Below are 20,793 nucleotides of genomic sequence, written 5' to 3'. Positions count from 1 at the left end.
ATATTTTTGAGACTATTCCTGCAGTCGCTATTTTGTGAACTGTTTATTGAACTAGTTCGTGCTTAAGAATGGATTCATCTGATCAATTAAACGACGAGTTTTTAATTATTGCTGAATATTTGCTAAACCTGCGATAATAGACTGTTTATTATGCAAAGGGATGGTTTGTGTCAGGATCAACCCATGATCTGGTCGGCTGCGTAAGTGTTTGATTTACTTGGTCGGATTTGTTTGATCCAGTCTGATTTAGAACGGACATAAGGTGTAATCCAGAACACAACTCTGGGTGGACGATTCACAAAACAATACTTCTTACGGATTTGGGCTACATCTAGAGAGAAGCCACGCACGTCAGTCCAATGAGCTTCAATCAACGACATTGAAACAAAAAGGGACTCAATAAGAATAGCGTATTTCAGGTGTACAGCTATCAACAACTCTGCGGAGATCACAAGTCGGAAACGTGAAGATTTCACGGGATGAAGAGAAAAAACCAGACCAGCGAAGGCTCAATTTTTCCCAGGTACCATCTTTCCTATTAATTGACTGTCTGTGGTTGGTACTGGAATCCCAGTGGGTGTGCACTCGGGTATTTACTCCAAAGTTACAACTCAGCCGATTTCGACCAGGTGCGTTTCATCATCCAATAACTAACGCATATATTTAACCTGTGACTCATCTGGCATTACACCACGCCAGCTCATGCCTACTATGCATTTGCTTCCATAGATCGGCCTGCTTCAGCCATAGGTATTTGGCACTTTAAGTCCTATTCTTTTTTTTTCCCCAGCGTGAGACGCGAGACAGATATTGTTCCAACGTTTCACAGGGAAACCTGAACTAGTAGAACTCATTCAGTGAAACAGACTCGGATGATACATGAATTAGTTAACACTCACTCTCGGATATGGGTCAAAAGTGCAAGTGAGCCGATATCCAGCATAGACATTATGGAGCGGTGAAAGAAAAATTAAACCATGGAGTTTCATTCAGCCTCTGTGAGCGTGAAGTATTGGCCGTTCCTAGTATTTTTTTACAGCACATGGGCGCAGATAGCATTGGCATCACCATAGAAACAGAGAGCTGGTAGTTCTGCAGGGGGAAGAAAAAAATCAGAATTCATCCCTGATCGTTGTAAAGTGTCCAGTTGGAAAGTGAGATTCTGTTCTTCTCGTTTTCGTTCTCCCTCACGACGGGTGTGTAGAAGGCCAAAGAAGGAGGGAAAGTCTGAATATCATCGGATTAAGCTTTCAACTGTGGAGTAACGTGACCTCAAGAACAACCACGTGGACTGTGCGCAAGTATTGCGAACTCCAAGAACCCAGAGTCGATTATTTTTTTCTCTGTCTAAGGTACTGCAGTATCAACTATACAACTGAATTGCCGAGTCCTTCCTGAACGTCAAAATGAAATGTAGAACGCCAGTACCTTACGGTAATTTAGGCCGAAGCTTACACTTCGTGGATCACACCACTTTGATAGCCTTATTTCTAGCGGTAATGAGACAGCCTACAGAGGAGTGGTTGACACCCCGACAGAGGATAACAACCTGTCTCTCAATGTCCAAGACATTCGGCTGATTTTGGATTACAGGCTCGTTCCTATCAACATCAATGGGTCTGCTGCTGAGAGGGTGAATAGTTCAAATTCCTCGGTATACACTTGACCCAAGATCACATCTGGACTGTACACACAGGCTGTATGGTTAAAAAAAAAGCACAACAGCGTCTCTTCTACCTCAAACTGCTGAGGAAATTCCGCATGAGCCCGCAAATCCCCTACACCTTCTGCAGGGGCACAATTGTCATCGGGGACACCAGTCACCCCCTACCACACACTGTTTCATCTGCTTCCGTCTGGCAAAATTTACCGCAGGCTGCGGGGTAGCATCTTTCTACAAACCACCAGGTTTATAAATTAACACGTCTGTGCATTGCGACGGGGTCATGACACAAATAATTTTACTGTCTCACGTTGTGAGAGGGATGTAAGACTTAAATAAATACTAAAGTTTTGTATTGAATATCACCACTAGCAATCGGCCTCCCTTCCTTCATTGATGTTTGAAATGTCATTACCGTGCCCTTCCCTCCATCAACACCCTCGAGTTCTTCGTCACTCCTCAGACCTACTCATCCATGGAAAGTAATCACCAGATATCTCAATATTGACCCCTATCGACTCTTTGCTGACCATTTGACAAACTGATTAATTTTATACAATAAATGACGACCCATTGGTTTACTGCTGTAAAGAGTATCTAGACACGTGAAAGGCTCTTCTTGTGCACTACTTATTTCAGACCATTCAATACATAATTACATCCAGGTACCACGTCAGGGAAAACACAAAATCTACAACGTTACGTTATATTTACAGTCAAAGTGCATGTTCAGATTGTCAAATAATTATATACAACTCTCTAACGCTACCAGTTTAGTGAATCTGCAACATAATTTTCATTTGCAGGCGGAGCGGAGTAATGATGGAGCTAAACTTTGGTTGCATCTTCTGAAACAGCTCTATTTCCATCGTTAATATTTTTACTTTTTCCTTTCAGTGTTCTTTTGAAGGCCCTGACCATGTTAACCTCGGTTCATGCCGGAATGGGACCCGCTCTCGGGGTTTCATAGCTGGTCGTTGGTCAGCACGCAGAGGTCTGTTCTTACGAGTCCGGCTCAAATTTGGAACCCTGAGATCTCGAGGCTCTGGAGACGGGCAGATCGAGGGTCGGTGTCACGGCTGGAAATACGTATGTCCTCCGGGAAGACGAAACATCTACGGCTGTGTGCCTGGAACCTGAGATATTTAAGAGCTTCAGGCAGAGATCTCGAATCAAAGCAACGTAAAGGAATTTTAAAATCGTAAATCCGCGAGTTGCTTGTTATGTATCCCCGCAAAGTCTATGGGGCCTAGGAACAGAGAAGATCAACAATAACAATCATGAAACCGAGAGGTGAGCCTCAGAGTTTTTCACAACAGCATTCAATGATTTCTCCTATTGCCATTTCTTCGTCTTTGAGATTTTGCAATTTATTGTCAAGCTATCCATTTTCATCACTATTGGGATTTTACTGGAATTACATCGTTTATTTTTACCCCAGCTGTTGGAAGATACGTCAGCCTCGTGTAGTATTGAATATTCAGTGTGCGGGAGCTGATGTAAATGCATGACCGTGGAGAGCCATCAGCTCAGAATCGCTTCAGCGAAATTGCGGGCTGGTGGAAGACAGGCTGAATCTCACACAGCATGGTTAAAGCATTTTACCGTGTGAGAAGCATATATTATATGATCATTACCGTTATTGGTGAACCTGGTAAGAACATTTACAGTTCGTTGTGTGCGGTATATGAACTGTGATAGTTCAATAGCATGTTGATGCCAGTGTATCAGTGAGTGCGGTGCAGAGATTGTGACAAATCTCTGTGTTCGGTCAGAAGTGCCCTTGCAGTTTATTCCGTAGCTTCGTGTGAAAATAAAACGGCAGTTCAAACAGATGTAGAGTGGAAGATCGGAGACATAGAGACACTTTATCGACTCATGGCACAAATTATTGATTTATCAATGCAAAACCACTGTCAAAGTAAACTGCGAAAATCCAACACACTCGGCACCTTTACGGGTTACATGGTGTTACTCCATATCAATAGAGAAACATGTGTTAAAAGTCAATTTTAAACTATTCCGCTCTGTTTTAAGGAATTTCTGAAAATTTCAAGAGAAAGTGGGAACCGAAACCCCGTTTAGATTCAGGGGAGCATTAAAACATTAGAAAGGTTTTGACATGAATAGTTCATTCGGACTAATTAAACTAGCCAATGTTCTATTTACACAGCGTGTTAAAATAATTATCGAGTTTAGATTCTGAAGTCTCTGAGGTACTTCTCTGAACTACGCGGCAACGTAGTTTGTTCCGTGTATCCATATCTCGCCGTGTAAAGAAATGCTTTAAAGAAGTAGCTGGCATCCACCTTAGTTGTATCCTTAGTGATTCTGAGCTCCTCTATCATATCTCCTGAGGAGGTACCATTACTGAGGATAAAACGGTTTAATACGTTCAAGCTTTCTTCGTAGCTCATACTCTGCAGACCTGTAATGAGAGTGGTGGACATCACCTGTAAGTTAGACTCCGGACCATTGGGAGATGTGAAATAGTCAAAGAAGGAGCTGTGTGAGTTTTAGTGTAGTTTTAGCTACACGTGAGCTGTGTGGGTTTTAGCTGCGTGAGTGTTTCCACACTCTATTATACTCGAAGAGAAGATAGAGTTAGGGTGCAGCCCAGCGGTGGCCTTTAGCGGTCAGATTAGCAGGGTAAGGTTCATGCGATTCTCCAACCCAGAATAATATGCATCAAACTATTCAGAAAACCGATGCAGTAGTTTGGCGCAACCTCTGAAATGCAGATTATTTGAGGTACCTGAATCGTATTTCCTTTGGAAATTTGGGAAGATTAAGCACTAACCTGCACAATACAGGAAACATTCTGCAGATCAGGCAAAATGTTTAAGAACGAAATTTGGAAGTTTCTGATCGAATGTGTTAACAAACTGCAGAGGAACTCAGGTCCAAAGTGGTTTCAGAATGAAAAAGAAGCGAGCCACGTGGGAAATCAATGGGCAGGTGAAGAATGGGGATTCCAGGAGGAGACGAGGCAGGCGAATGAGGGAAATGAATTGTTTTGAACTTCGAAAATGGACAGAGGCAGGGCTTCGCTGTACGAGGAAAGCGACAAAAAATAAGTGTCGGGAACGCGGCCATAACCATCGTTGAAAGAGTTGCCGATATATGCAGCCTTTACACATCAATCGAAACCTAATGCTAGGGGTGTTTTATTGATTTCTCCAAGACGCTCACGGCCACCAGTGGACAATGTGTCCTTCCCAAACACTGCTCCTCCTGCAGTACTGAATCCCCACTCTCTTTCACCCAACATGAAAGCGGTTGAGGCATCTGTGACTCGCGCTTTACGCCTCTTAAACCTACAAAAATGAGCTTTCTGCAAAGTTTGATTGTTCTCAATTCTCAGCTTAACTTTTCTCAGAGACCCACAGTGGTGAGACTGTAATTCACTCATTCTTTTTGCTTCCCCTCCCCCAGTGAATTTAGTAGTGATTGAGATCCTGTCTCGAGGAAAGTGTGGCCTCTTCACCTGCACCACTTGTTACCTCGTGGCCATGGCAACGGCGGATCTTCTAACCATCTGCTTTGATGTCATAACGTGGCGGTTCAGTTACTACTACTTCCCCGGGACTTTCCTGGACATCCATCACCCCCATATGCAATGAGATCTCCACACTGGGATTTTCAGCCACTGACTGTTCACTCTGGTTCCCCTTCACTTTTATGTTTGATCGGTTTGTTGCCATTTCTTGCCAGAAGCTGAAAGCAAAGTATTGCACCTGGAAAATGCGGCTGTGGTTCTGACAACAACCGGCGTTCTGCTCTGTTTTAAAGCTGTGCCCGAATGCTTTAGGTATTGTCCTCTGAAAGTGATTGACCATATAAACTGGGACTGTACTACAAAGCAGAGCTACTATACCGGTGCCGGCTGGGTGGAATATAAGTGTCTTACTACCATTCAAACGCCTTTCCTCCCGTTCATGCTAATACTATTGTTCAACGCTCTGACAGACAGACACCCTGAGGGGTCAGGGCAAGGCGGAGAACCGCAGGGACCCCGAGATGGAGAGCAGGAGAAGGTCTGTAATCTTACTTCTCACCATCTCCGGGAGCTTCATCATCCTGTGGTCGTTGAGTTTTGCTGAAATCCTTTATTACACAACTGCCAGATTGGATCCAAATAATTACAGCGATTCTGAATTAATATTTCAACAGTCAGGATACATTCTGCTGATATTATGTTGCTGCAAAAACACGTTTATTTACGGGGTAATTCAGTCCAAGTTCAGAGAGCAGTTTATCAACGCAGCGAAATATCTGCTCACGTCAATTATTCAACTAATTAACAAACAACATATCTAAGCTCTTTTCGGAGGCGGTCGTAATGTTTTCCATCTTGACACTCCAGAACCTGCGGTCATCGGAAAACGTGGCAGCGGCGAGAAGTCCATTCCTATCAATCATTAAGATCATCCTACCTTTTATTTTCAATTTTCCATATTCCCGCTTTCGTCAACGCCAGACGCCTTTCGGTCATGAGAAAGTGGGATAGGTTCTGGAGACATTCCAGGCCAAATCAGCAAAAAATGCAACTCATCTGTTGCTTTAGACTCTTGCATAATAATGAAGAATAAAAAGGGAAATTAACACAACTTACAGTAAAGTTTGCGCTTGTCCGTCACATTAGACAAAGATGTTTAACACCACACCACTCATTCCTAACTGCGCAAATTGTTACGGAAACCTCCGGTGCCTACTCTGCTTCAAGGAAAATAATGATATCTCACTTCCTGATTTCTAACAAAAGTCCTTCCGATCAAATTCCATGCTGACTCTCCTCTGCATTGACTTGCATGCTTATCAATATATCAATATATTTAAATCTATGCATCCCCTAGAATCGAATTCTTCTTATTATTTTTTTTTTTATCTCAGCTAAAACAGGTAAAAATTGCATTATGGACACAGACAAGCCCACTTATTTCTCAAAGTTTGGACTATTTTAGTGCTGTATAGTGCTGTGCCTTTCTGGAACTTTATAAGTATTGTTGCGCGGGTCGAAATGTTTAGTGTTGTTGTGTAGTGATTTTCGGATGATACCAGTCGTATATATTACAACTAGGACATTGTATACCCTCTTCCTGTACAATAGTCGTTAATTTTCCTCTTCCGTCAGCATATTTCCTGTGTTTTATACTTACTGATTTCCGTGCGTAGTGTGTCTTCGTAATGGCGGATTATGTATTATTATTTTTGTGCGGGTACCAGGTATCCCATCTCTAATAATGGATCGGTTGATGGGTCCTGCCTCTAAAACTGGATTAGGATTGTATTTATAATAATGTAGGCATGTTTCATGATGGTGTATCTTAAAGTAAGAATTTGGTGAAAGATGTTTGTCACTTGATGGTGCCTGTGTAAGTAATCAGATTGAATTAAACTGTTGCAGGATACTACAATGTGTGGGATACTTTCTGGTTTCACATGGCATATTCTGTTTTTATTGTCGTGCATTTGTTAGCCTTTTATTGTGCATTTTTGATGTTTTTGTCTTAACCACCTGGACCAGTATTGCCACAAAGAAACATCTAGTTTCAGGGAAGACGTCTCCAACTTTGAGCCTGTCGTCGGACGTGTTTCCCTCGTCTGCTCAGATCGTGGGGATCTCTTCCATGGACGGTTATGCTTATCCATTGGCTAACCCTTCCAGAGCAGTGTTTGCCAAATTTTTTAAAGCCCACAATGACCTCCTGAAGCCCTTCATACTTGCCACGCTCGCCCTTCTTAGACAGAATATTCTTTACAGTGCTCCCATAGTGTAAAAACGTGGCTACCATATGCCAGAATAGGCAAAATATTCTGCTTTAACTTTTAATTTATCTTTAAACCTAGTTCTCACAGTACCTGTGCACTTCACAGCAGCTGTTGGATGTTGACAATGAATGATACCACAGACTTGCAATTTAATTTTCATAAATTCCACTAATTCCAGGCCTGGCGACCTAGTGCTCAACCCGTTGCACAAGAAATCATGTTCCTGTTCAGAATAATGTTGTCATCAATATACATTTTGAGGTCTCGTAGACAGACTCCCCGTTGATATCTGTTTTCAACTTTTTACAATAGATAAAATCTTCATCTACTTCTCTGTCTTTGATAAACCGTACAGACGCCATTTGCAATGCCACGTTTTCTCACACAGTTGTCTCCCAAATTCTGTTCTTTTTTTATAGTTCTGTGCATAGTGATACTTAATCTCCTTACTCATGTCATCAATACGAAAAGATACAGAGCAATTACTCAGGGGAATTGATTTTAAATACTGGCATCCATTTTGAGAACAGTGGTGAGCACTTCTGATTGTAACAGAGTTTTTCACACATTGCTGTTATTTTGGAAATGTTATGAGAAGCAATGAGACCATGATCAATGTAGTTTTTAGCTTTCCGAACAAATAACTCGAGTGTGCAACGCTATCCAAATGCTTCTTTCATCTTCTGGAACTGAGTAATACCATAGGTCGCCTTTTCAGTGTCTCTCTTACGGAAGTGTTCCTGCAATCTCGATGTTTGCAGTGTTTCATTAGACAGTACGGTATTGCGAATAAGATACATGGGCATCACAGATCTGACGGAAATAGAATAAAACCATACTCCAGTTACGTAAAGACGAATTTTTTGAAGTTTCTGGTTCTTCGCAGAATTAGAATTCAAGTTTTCATCGCCTTCAGACTCTCAGAAATCCTGCCGTACGTACTAATCCATCATTATCGGGGCTAGACTGTTAAAGTGCATGAGCTTGTTCCGTGCCGTGAATCAAGGGCAACTGTTGAGCACTCTGGTTGCTCATTTATGCTTCCCCAATAACGTCTGTTAGGCTGGTAAGGTGGGAAGAGTTTGGCAATTTTCAGACGGTTGTGACGAGGAGCGCTCGCTGCCTGCGGAGCTATGGCTTCTTCTGTGCTGCAGACCCTGGTACCGCAAGTAATAGTACATAGAAATTTACAGCACATTACAGGCCCTTCGGCCCACAATGCTGTGCCGCCCATTTGGCTTACTCTAGAAATTGCCTGGAATTTTCCTAGCACACAGCCCTCATTTTTCTAAGCTCCATGTTCCTATCTAAGAGGCTCTTAAAAGACCCTGTTGTATCCGCTTCCACCACCACCGCCGGCAGAGCATTACACACACCCATCACTCTATGCATGACAAACTTAACCCTGACCTTAACTCAGGAACGATTTCCAGCACCTTAAAACTATTCGCCCTCATGTTAACCATTTCAGTCCCGAGAAAGTGCCTCTGACTATCCACACGATCAATGCCCCTCATAATCTTATACACCTCTATCAGGTCACCTCTCATCATCCGTCACTCCAAGGAGAAAATGCCAAATATACTAAAACTATTTTCATTAGGCACGTATCCACATGCTTCTTGTAGTGTGGTGACCAGAACTGAACACAGTATTCCAAGTGGGGTCTGACTCAGGTCTTATATATTTTATATTGCCACACCGCCACACCAAGAATCTTGAACGTACCTGACCACTGTTATTTGCCCCTAATGCCCCCGTGGAACACGTAACCCCCTACGATGGGAATCACTGCTTCATGGTGATCTTTCCTCGCCCTATTTCTGGACTGAACTTTCATATCTGTTCAGTGGTGTGCATTTTTTAACAGGATAGCATGTGGCCGTACAGAGTGTTGTTCCCGTTTTCGTTGATAAAAAGTTTATCCTTAGGGAGGGGAAAAGAGAGTGGGAGAGGGGGGAGACAGGGAGGGGGGACAGAAAGAGGAGTACAGAGAGATGATAGTGGAACTGCGGAGAGACAGGATGAGCGGTGGTAGAGATAGATTGGGAGGGAGAGAGAGACGGGGAAAGCGAAAAAAGGAGGAAGAGAGCAACAAAACCAACAGCACAGTCTGAGGAGAGATGGGAGTGGAGAAGCGGAGGCGAGGAATAGGGGTAGGAAAGAGGCGAGGCGACAGGGAGGGAAGAGAATAGCGGGAAATGAAGCGGACGCGAGTGAGAAATGAACGGAGCGAGAGACGGGAAAAAAGAGGCTTGGGAGAAAGAAGTGACTGAAGAGAGAGGGGGAAGGAATAGTGGAGGGAGAAAAATGGGGGAGTTAAATGGCGATAGAAGTAGGGATGTAGAAGGGGAGATAAATAAGGGAGAGAGGTCTGATATCTCTCTTGGTGAGAGAAGCAAGACAGGAATTGATATCGGCCGCTCATTTTAACTGGAGACGGTTGGAAATCTCAGGAATTATATATCTTCCATATAATTTTCTTCGGGATCAATGATGAGTCTGTCTATCTAGATGAGTACAGATTCTTTCAGGTTTGTTACCCCCCCCCCCCGACCGGTTGCTTGGGTATATTTGAGGGGTGCATAGGTAATCATTTAAAGTAGCAAGGGGAATGGGCACAGGAGAATAGATCAGCCACAATCATAAGACACACAGGAGAATTACTCCTCATTTCTGTTCTAAATTGAGGTCCCTCTATTCTGAAGGTGGTCCCCCTGATCCTGGACTCTGCACTGTAGGAAACACCCTTTTCAAATCCACTCTATCTGTGTCCTCTGGTCCTAGACTCCCCCACTATAGGAGACATCCTCTCCACATCCACTCCACCTGTGTCCTCCAGTTCTAGACTCTCCCACTATAGGAGACATCCTCTCCACATCCACTCTACCTGCGTCCTCCAGTTCTAGACTCCCCCACTATAGGAGAAATTCTCTCCACATCCACTCTATCAGTGTCCTCCAGTTCTAGACTCCCCCACTATAGGAGACATCCTCTCCACATCCACTCTACCTGTGTCCTCTGGTCCTAGACTCCCCCACTACAGGAGACATCCTCTCCACATCCACTCTACCTGTGTCCTCTGGTCCTCGACTCCCCCACTACAGGAAACATCCTCTCCACATCCACTCTATCTGTGTCTTCCGGTCCTAGACTCCCCCACTACAGGAAACATCCTCTCCACATCCACTCTATCTGTGTCCTCTGGTCCTAGACTCCCCCACTACAGGAAACATCCTCTCCACATCCACTCTATCTGTGTCCTCTGGTCCTAGACTCCCCCACTACAGGAAACATCCTCTCCACATCCACTCTACCTGTGTCCTCCAGTTCTAGACTCCCCAGACATCGGAACCATATTCTGCACATCCAGTTTATCAGGGCTTTTCAATATTCGAAATGATGCCCACAACGCTTCATTAATCTAAACCCCAGCGGGAACAGGCCCAGAGACTCCAAATGCTCCTCGTGCTTTAACCCTGTCAGTGCCAGAATCATTTTCATGAACATCTTCTGGAATCTCTTCAATTCCAGCACATAATTTCAGAGATAAGGAGACCATATCACCAATCTCATAATAGCCAAGTGTGGTCTAACCAAAGCCGTTTAAAGCCTTAGTATTATATCGTGCCTTCTAGTCCTCTCGTATTGAATGCTAACATCACATTTACATAAACTTAAAGGTGAAAGGCTAGAGTGGGGTGGGAAGAGGGAAGTGTTGGCATAAGGAAGCCGTTGCTATTCAACCATCATCCCTGCTAGTGTCTCCTTCCAATCAACTTTGGTGAACTCCTCTCTCGTGAATCTGCAGTTCATCTCACTCCACTAATCATGATGAATCTTTTTATCGCTTTACCTCTCAAACTGCAGGGTGAATTATATCATATTCTGATTACTGACTCCTCACCGTTTCCCTTCCTTGAGCTTCCAATCCCAATTTGATTCATTGCACAACACCCAATCCAGAACTACATTCTCCATGGTTGCACAACCTTAACTAAAAAACCATCTGATTGGTATTCTCCAATTTCCCTCTCTTGAGAGCAAGCACCAGCCTGATTTTCACAATCTCCCTCCACCTTCCCAACTCATGGACAGCTTGTCCCACGACCATCAGGTAGGAGACTACGTAGTATTCACACCAGGTCTACCAAACCTAAAACAGCTAATTTTCCCAAGCAATACGTCTGATCAACAACTCTACCCACTAACACACGCTTCCACACTGCTAAACGACGCTCGTTTATCATTTTCTGTAAGTCGCCTTATGGACAGACATCCTGTGCCTTACGACACTTTCTGGACATGTGTGCAGTGTATAAGCTGTGGATATATATTTTTATTAGGGTTTTTTTTTTTTTTGCTGCTTCAGACCCGGAGTAATAATTATTTCCAAATCTGAAACATGCTGAAAATGGCTGATTTTATCATGTGCCCCAAATACCCTGAAAACACATTCTTCAACATCCGAATCCGGTATCTTCCTATCCACTGAGGTCAGACTAACTGGCCCATAATCTTGTATCTTCTACCTCTCAACCTTCTTGAAGAGTGGAGTGATATTTCCAAATTTCCTGTCTTCCAGAACCATACCAGAGCCCACTGATTCTTGAGGCATTGTTACTAATCCCTCCAGACACTTTTCAGCCACCTCTTTCAGAACTCTCAGATGTGCACCATCTACTCCGGGTGACCTGTTTACCTTCAGACCTTTCTGCTTCCCAAGAACCTTCTCATGAGTAATGTAACTTTACATAATTCTGACCACTGACATCTGGACATCCACCATCCTGCTCGTGTCTTCTGAAGTGAAGACCGATGTAGAATACTTATTCAGTTCATCAGCCAGCTCCACGTTCCCCATTACTACCCCTACGGCCTCGTTTTGCAGTGGTCTGATATCCATTCTCACTTTTGTTATATCCATATTAGTGTATTCTTTTTTCAAAATACCTTAGTCCCATTCCAATCTGGAAACTTCACAAAGAAAAAGAAGAACTGAAATGACAAATTCAGAAAACCCGTTTTACCACTTAGATGAAAACTACCAGGGACAGAACTAGGATGAATTATAATAGTCACTAGAAAACAGTCTGATAAGGTTTCTAAAGTATATATTTTCATACAAAATAAACAGGGCTCAGCACACCAGACAGGTATATGCAAATCTGATTTGAAATACAGACCAGAAGACTTAAATGAAAGGCCAACTCAGAAAAATGAATCATCACTACCGAAGAAAACATTAACCAGTGGAATGAGTATGACCCTCCATGGGAGATATCCCAATGATCTGAGCAGACCAGATGGTGACAAGGAAGCATCGAGGCCCGACTCTGAGTTGGAGACCTCTTCCCAGAAACAAGGGTGCCTTGGGAATTACATTTTAAAATAAACAGAAATACATAAAAGACAAACAAACACGGCAATAAATGCAGAAAATGCCAAGAGAAACCAGACACAATCCAACACATTCCAGGATCCTATAGCAGTTTAACTCAATCTGATTACGTAAAAAGGTACAATCAAGTTGCAAATAACATTCACAAAAATCTTGCTTTAAAATACCAACCCATTCAGGACCACCATAACTTCATTAAGGGACCATGAATTTAGGCCTGATCCTTATTTAGAGTCAAAATCTTACAAACTATAGGAAAATCAATACATTATTGTAGATAGGACAATCCATAATAACCATTTGGATATAATATTACAGGATAAACAAGCAGGAACAACTGACCCGTGTGACACATCACAGCATTTAAGCGTGAATAACCTCGTCCCAGAATTGTGTTCCTTTGTATTTCCAAAGGCCGGAGCTGGAAAAGTGTCTCTCTAATCGCTACCGTCCGTGGCGCTTCAACCTGCAAATTATCATTTCGCCTCCTATCCACTTCCTCTGTAAGGTAATTTACCAATGATTAGAAATAACACGGGTACAGAACAGATATCTTGGAAACGCTGCATCATAAATAAGTTCCTTACTCTGCTTTCTGGAAGAAATGAGTCTGACGATTCTGGTCAAACGCCTCAGACAATTCTTTTCACATATCACCCACCGCTCGGCTCTCATGAATTCGTTTTGCGGCCTTCTCAGAAAATCATTCAAGTGTGTACCCAGTAACTGCCCCTTTTTGAAGCTTATATTTAGAGTGAATATTTAAATATTACCTGTTCTGAATTAACTTGAATTGAGCCCAGGGACCAACCAGTGAAGAGCGGGATCATGTCTGAACATCTTGGAGAACGGTTCCTCAAATCACCTTCATCTCGGGCAGGTCGTTCTGTATACAAATCTTTACTTAGTATGTCATCTCTCTAATTATCCAACAACTCACGAGATTTCAGTATTAACAGTGCCATTGGTCCATTAATTACCTTGTATCTGTTGTAACACACAAAGTGCTGAAGGAACACAGCGGACGTTCTGCGTGATTGTTCACGTTTCCTAGATGCCGCCTCGCCTGCCGAACTCATCCAGCATTTTGGGTGAGTTGCGTCCGCAGCCTCTCTCTTGTTTCTGGTCATGTTTTTATTTCTGTTTTCTTTTTTTCTGTTTTCTATCAGACATTATTCAAGAGTTCTTTGCACAGGGTCGGAAAAAGTGTTAGCACCGCCAAATACCACGTTGATACTGATCAGGATAAGAACATATTGGATCCCACTTCCCTTCACTGTGTCTTTTGTTGTTCGGCGCAAAACATCAATATCTGTCTGTCTGTCTGGCTGTCTGTCCGTCTGCCTGTTTGTCTGTCTCTCTGTGACTCTCGTTTTCTCTCGCTCCTCTCTCTCTCTCTCTCTCCTTCGTTTTCCTTCCCCCGCGTTCTCCCTTGCGATCTCTTGCTTTCGTTCTCTCTCCCTCTCGCGATCTCATTCTTTCTCTCAATCTCTCGTTATCAGAGAGATAATCTCTGCCTCTCCCTCTCTCTCCCGCGTGATGACTGTTTCTCTATCGGTTCCTCTGTCGTGTGCTGTCCCTCCTAATGTCTGATTCTCTCTCCCGCTCTCCCTCGCAATATCCCATTTTCTTCCTCTCTCTCTATCGCTCTCCCTTATAGTGTCTCTCTGGCAGTTTTTATTGCGAGATGCCTCTCTCGCGATGGCGTTCCCTCTCTCTTTCTCTAAATGAAGGCAGTGGTACTTAGTCGTCCTGTATAAAACAGCTGCAATTCTGATTTCTATTACTGGTAAACTTCAAGTTGAAAGAGAGAAGGAGAGGGTACAGGTAGAGGAAGAGGAGAAAAGGTGTGTGCAGGAAGGAACCGCCTGTGCGGGAGCAGGAGCGCTGGTTAGTGACGGAAATAAACTCCAGATCAGGCTGCTTCAATAGAACAGTGAATTAGCGGTAACAGGTTCGCTTCAAATAGCAACTTAATCGGATCAGAAGGTTGGACGGAGGGGGGAAGGGGATCTCTGGGACGCTGGGGCTAGTGATACCGTCGGGATCGGCTGTCAACAGTTATTGCAAACTCTAAGCAACACACACCAAATGCTGGGGAAATTCATCAGACAACGCAGCAGCTGTTGGAAAGCGAAGGCTGTCGTCGTTTCGGGTCGAGCAGCTTCATCGGGACTCTGACATTGTGTGTTGTTTTGTATTTCGAGCAGCTTGTGACTCTGTTCCTCACATTGTTTACATTTACCCCGAAGTGGGGGCAAGATTGTGTGCGGAATAGGGAACATGAAAGCAGCTGAAACCTCGCAAAGTACACCATTTGTTTCTAACGTTTAATAAATTTCAAAATCTGAATTATTGGATATTTCACGGCATTATTCAGTTCCTCTCGGAATTTGCTTTGAGTCAGGGCGTAAATACACGTGTTGGTGCAGGAACTGAGAACCTGCAGCATTCCCGCTGTCTTTTCTGTGATGTAACGGGGATCCGTGACAGAATAAACAAAGCTCTTTGAAATGTATATATAGATACAAAATACCACCTGTGTTACCCACAACAAAGTGAAACTACCGGTTATGCTGAAGAGCAAAACGATGGATTTGCGCCGGTTCTCCATCTCCTGGTCCTTGTCATTTTCTCCACTCTTTGGTACCCGTAGCCCCCTGCGAGCTCGACTGGCCGCTAGAATCCGCCTGACAGTCAGAATATTGAACATCAAAATCAGAAAGAATGGGACACAAGGGGTTACTATCCGGTGAGATATCGCAAATGCTGCCCATGAGGGAGAGTTTTGGAAGCTCGATGTAAAAACACAATACAAAGGAACACCATCAATTAATACCCAAGGTTCGTATATAAAGCTCCAGGGAACAGTTTCTAAACAGACCAGCAGACTCATTGCCCCGATAACCACGGCCGCCGTTCTCTCGGTGCAATATTTTGTTTTCAGCTTCTCACAGGAAATAGCCACAAATCGATCGACGGTGAAAGCAACAGTCAGCCAGACCGAGGTCGCCGTGCTCGCAAATATCAACCATTCACGGAGTCTGCACACAGGAGTGATGCGCAGGAATGAATCGTAAAAATAAATCCCAGCTGTCTTCGTCAGTAGCGGATCGAAGATAACGACCAGGAGATCGGCCGCTGCCATTCCAAACATGTAGCGAGTGACACATTTCGAGAGACCGCACTTTCCACGGGACAGGATCAGAATCGCCACCAAGTTCGCTGGAAGAGAGACAGGGAACATCACGTAGGGAACATACTGAACAAAGAGCAATGCAGCAGCGTGAGCGGATCCTTTCATGTTTTCACTTTATTTTTGCCTTTACCGTTGGGAGGGTGGAGAGAAGGTCCAGAGGTGACGGAGGCAGAGAAGGAGTTTATGCATGTAACACTTAACCAACACGCTGGTATATGTCTAGGGGAAAAGGAGATCCAGCCACACACCAATCCCACCTCCCGTACACGCAGGTGCTGTGAGAATCGAGTTTATGCCTCGCGCCCGCCCACGGTATCAACCCCGCAACAAATACCGTTATGAAATACACTTTAAAGAGTTTACTAAAATGAAAAGAGTATTAGGCAATACAATATATATGCAAGGTAAAAAAAAAAACAGAAAGGCGCCAACTTATCAAAGTTCAGTCAGTTTATGGCACATCGTTGGAGCTCAAACATCGAACCATTCGACCCCTCGTCACTTGCCTCCGACCTCCACGTCTTCGCACCTAGGACCACGCCCGGTGCTCAACCAAGCAGTGCAGCGCACGTCCACCTTCCTCGACGTGAGAAACACTTATCAAAGAAGCATTCCTACTCTTAACAAACCAAAAAACCCATTTTGAGAAACATACACAGGACGTTGTACACGCAGTAAAATAAGGTCAATATGATCTGAACACGGCTTTCCTACCGATGACCGAGATGTGATGTGGCTGGGGAAATCTAAAACTGGAAACGCTTCTCTAGGCAAAAAGGAAAATGTGGATAACCGTTTGCGATTCTTTCCTCAGAACCGTTCTCAGTGAAGTCCCTGACACGAGTGTTAACTCGCTTCTCTTTCCACACAAGCTGCTTCGGGCCTCGTGCTTCTAGAGTTCCCCGGGTGAGTTTCCTTTTCCCCCATTTGCATCTTCACTGACTTCGTAACAGAGCATCGACATACCATCAAACACAGCGCAGTCTGACACAATCTCACAGACAGACACAGCGCCTCCCACAGAATCCATCACAGGGAAGCCGGAGAGATGATCTTTACGTCCAGCCTGAGCTCGGTGTCGTAGTCCAATGTTTGTAGCAGTGTCAGATGTAGACAAAAAGGAAGACATCTCACAGTACTGATAGCAATGAAACAACTCGTCGATGGCGGTAATTGCTCAGCAATGACTTCATTGTGTTGTGCATCTACTGTTTCACATTCAGCCATATCGTACACATTTATTAAAGATCCGCGACGTTCATGATGCAACATGAAACTGCGTACAGTTGCTAAACTGTTGCTACCAGTCAATGGTTTGGTTGTTACTCCGACCTCAGACAGCCGCTCCCATACAAACGTAGAGAATCAATTGTTATAATGTATGCGGAACAATATTTCCGAATACAGTTCACCTGCTTCGATACCCGATCATCACATCGTTGAATACAGGCAGCTGCGTTCCGCAGGTGTTGAGGGATCCGCGACATTTCTGCAGCGGTCTTCAGGTCCAGATTCCACAATCCACAATCCGTGTGTTTACATACAATTCCTGAATATTGGAATATTAGCACTGGACATGTGACAGTGGAAACCAGCGACAGAAATAATCACAATATTTTCATTAAACCTCATTTCCCAGCAACGGCAGCTGACACTGCGGCTTACCGGGAATTCCAAAGGCTGAAATAAAAGGATAGTAGACGTCCTCTATCCGCCAGATGACTGGATACTCCATTTCAGTGAGAATGTGTGACCGCTGTTGCTCCTGACTCTACAGCTCCGGCAGACACTCTGAGCTGATCCTTTCCAAACGGCCCCGATTTATACAGAGGATCGGACTCCAGAGATACGATTATGCCCCTGACTAGCTTCCTTCGTTACAGCCACTTGAACGAAGACTTGAATTCTGCACCATTGACTCTGATGTACATACCGGGCTGATTGAAGATAAGCGCATCAAAATTCGCGGTCGTTAACTTGGGCATTTTCCATTCATGTGCTGGAGCTCTAGTGCCAAAGGCTGAGTGTTGTCGCCGAGCAGCCACGTTCACAGAGTTCGCTCAGAGTTTGGTGTTTGATATTCATCTGGAAGGAGTTCACCAGTACTGTCCGATCCCTAACGTCTTTCTTTGCTATTTCCCAGTTTAAACTCTCCTTCAGTACTTCACATCCCTCCTGGCCACACACATTGTCCAACACACATACACGTGCACGAAGACACACACACACACGCACACAAACACACACACACACAGATAAGAACAGAGGTAAAATAGACAGAACAATATTGGCACAGCAACACTCAGATGATTAGGTTGCTCATGTACAAACATGAGAAAATCTGCAGATGTTGGAATCGAGGACAGCACAAACACACTGAATGCTGCATAAGCTCTGCTGAGTTCCTCCCGCTTTTTTGATGTTGTTGATGTAATAGACTTTCATGACCATCTCAAATCTGCCAGAGCTCAAAGGAACATTGGAAATATTTTTTTCAACCGGAAGAGAGACGGCTGTCCGGTTAAATAACAAAAATGGTACTCTATATTGGGAGATGAACATATTCATGGACAAAGACACCGTCAAATAGATGGACAGACAGGTTGACTCTGGCACTGCCTGCACCAGTTATTCCACAGAACCGCCTGCCACTTATCTCACCCTCACTGGCCCAATTGACTTCTCCTACCCGCCTCCGACTTTCCTCCTGTCGAGGCAGAAGGCACAGAACAGCCACCCCTCTCTCACTGACAAGGTGTGTTAGAGAACAGAGAAGTGCTGACAGCTGATGGTTTGCACACTTACTGAGAGAAGAGATATTCAGTCCGAATCTGAGCCCAAACACAAGATACACGTTTCCAATACACCTGTTACACTCCAACAATATTTACACTGTATACCATACCAGTGTCCTACAGGTGGAGTCACTGACCCAGACTCCATTTACCCACGCGAGGTTTTTGGAGGACAGTAACAAGAGCACTCGCATAGTCAGTGTGGTGCAGGAAAGGACAATCAGATGGAAAATTGGGAAACGATGAATCAGGTGTGGGTGTAATTTAGAAAAGATACTGACAAGCACATGGTGTTCTGGATAATGAGTTTGTATGGACTGACAATCAGAAGCCGTTCAAAGACAGAAATGGAGAATAAATGGGACACTTTCAATTTGGGAATCTGTGGCTGGAACAGAAACTGCTGGATTGTGTCTATGCCCCAACTGTTCACTGTCGATATAGTCATTTGGATACGGGACCAAGTGTATTATATTCGTGTCCGCTGCAGTTACGGAGCTTGGTGGCAGAATCAGTATTCCGATAGGTGGAGAAGGGGTTTATGGACGCAGACAGAAGTGATTGAGTGAACATCTGCAATTGGACAACATGTGGGAAAACGTGATTCCACCCTCTCCGAGAGAAACAAACCAGAATTTTTGCATTTGAACAATGTGAGGAAAAGTGATGATGCCGGGGAATTGGAGAAGAGTACAATGATGGATTTGCGATGTGTCTCAATCTCCCGCTCCGTTATTCTTTCCACTAGTTTGTCCCCGGAGCCGCCTGCGAGCTCGACTGGCCGCTACAATCAGCCTGACTGTCTGAACATTGAACAGCAAAATCAGAAAGCATGGGACACTAGGGGTTAAAATGAGGTGAAACACTGTAAATGCCTCCCATGATGGGAGTTTCTGTTGCTCGCTGCAGCAACACAATACCAGGGAACACGGTCAATTATTTCTATGTGCTCGTATACAAAGCCCCAGGGGGCACTCTCCATACAGGTCAGCACAACTCACTGTTCCTACAACTACAGCCGCCGTTCTCTCGGTGCAAATTATTTGTTTTCAGCTTCTCATAGCAAATAGCCACAAATCGATCGACGGTGAAAGCGACAGTCAGACAGACAGACAGAGGTCGTAGTGCTCTCAAATATTAACCATAAGAGGATTCTACACACAGCTGTGATCCGCGGTGATCCACAGGCATAATCTGGGAACCTAAATCCCAGCAGTCCACTTCAGCAGCGGATTCGAGATTACGACTAGGAGATGGGTCGTTGTCATCCCCACTAGTTAGCGAGATACATATTTGGAGAGAACGCACTTTCCCCTGGACAGGATCAGAATCACCACCGTTCGTCGAACGAGAGACGGGGTACTGCAAGTTTAGAAAATACTGAGCAGAAGCCAATGCAGCAATTGGAGTGGATCGTGTAATATTTCCACTTTATTTTTGCATTTAGCGGTGGGTGGATCGAGAGAGAATGCAGAGCAGGTGGAGACACGGAAGTTTATCTGTAAAATAAAATTAGTACAATCTGTTCACAGATTTCTTACTGATGACGGAAATGTGAAGTAGGTGGGAAAGGACCTCCTGAGAGTCAACACTAAATGAACATTCTACGGCGGCACATTTCGCATCTCCTGTGTATGAAATCAATAAATTCGACGCTGATGGCGAGACTTTTCTATTTGACAATCCTCAGTTTCCTTGACGCTCCCTGTCAGCGACAGAACAGCCGAAGGAAGGAACAAAAATCAGAAAATGCTGGGAACACTCATCCAGTCAAAGCAGAATATGTGGAAAAACAATTAGAGTCTTTTCGAACTGTTCTCAAAAAGAACCACGACACGATTGCTAACTGGCCTCTCTTTCCATACAAACTGTCTGGGGCGTAGTGCTTCTAGAATTATCCGTTTGTGTTGCCTACTCTCCCATTTCCCAGCTCACACACTTTGAAACCGAACATTGACCGATT

Source organism: Hypanus sabinus, unplaced genomic scaffold, assembly GCF_030144855.1.
Source record: "Hypanus sabinus isolate sHypSab1 unplaced genomic scaffold, sHypSab1.hap1 scaffold_180, whole genome shotgun sequence".
Classification (NCBI taxonomy): domain Eukaryota; kingdom Metazoa; phylum Chordata; class Chondrichthyes; order Myliobatiformes; family Dasyatidae; genus Hypanus; species Hypanus sabinus.
This window is presented reverse-complemented; position numbering follows the sequence as displayed.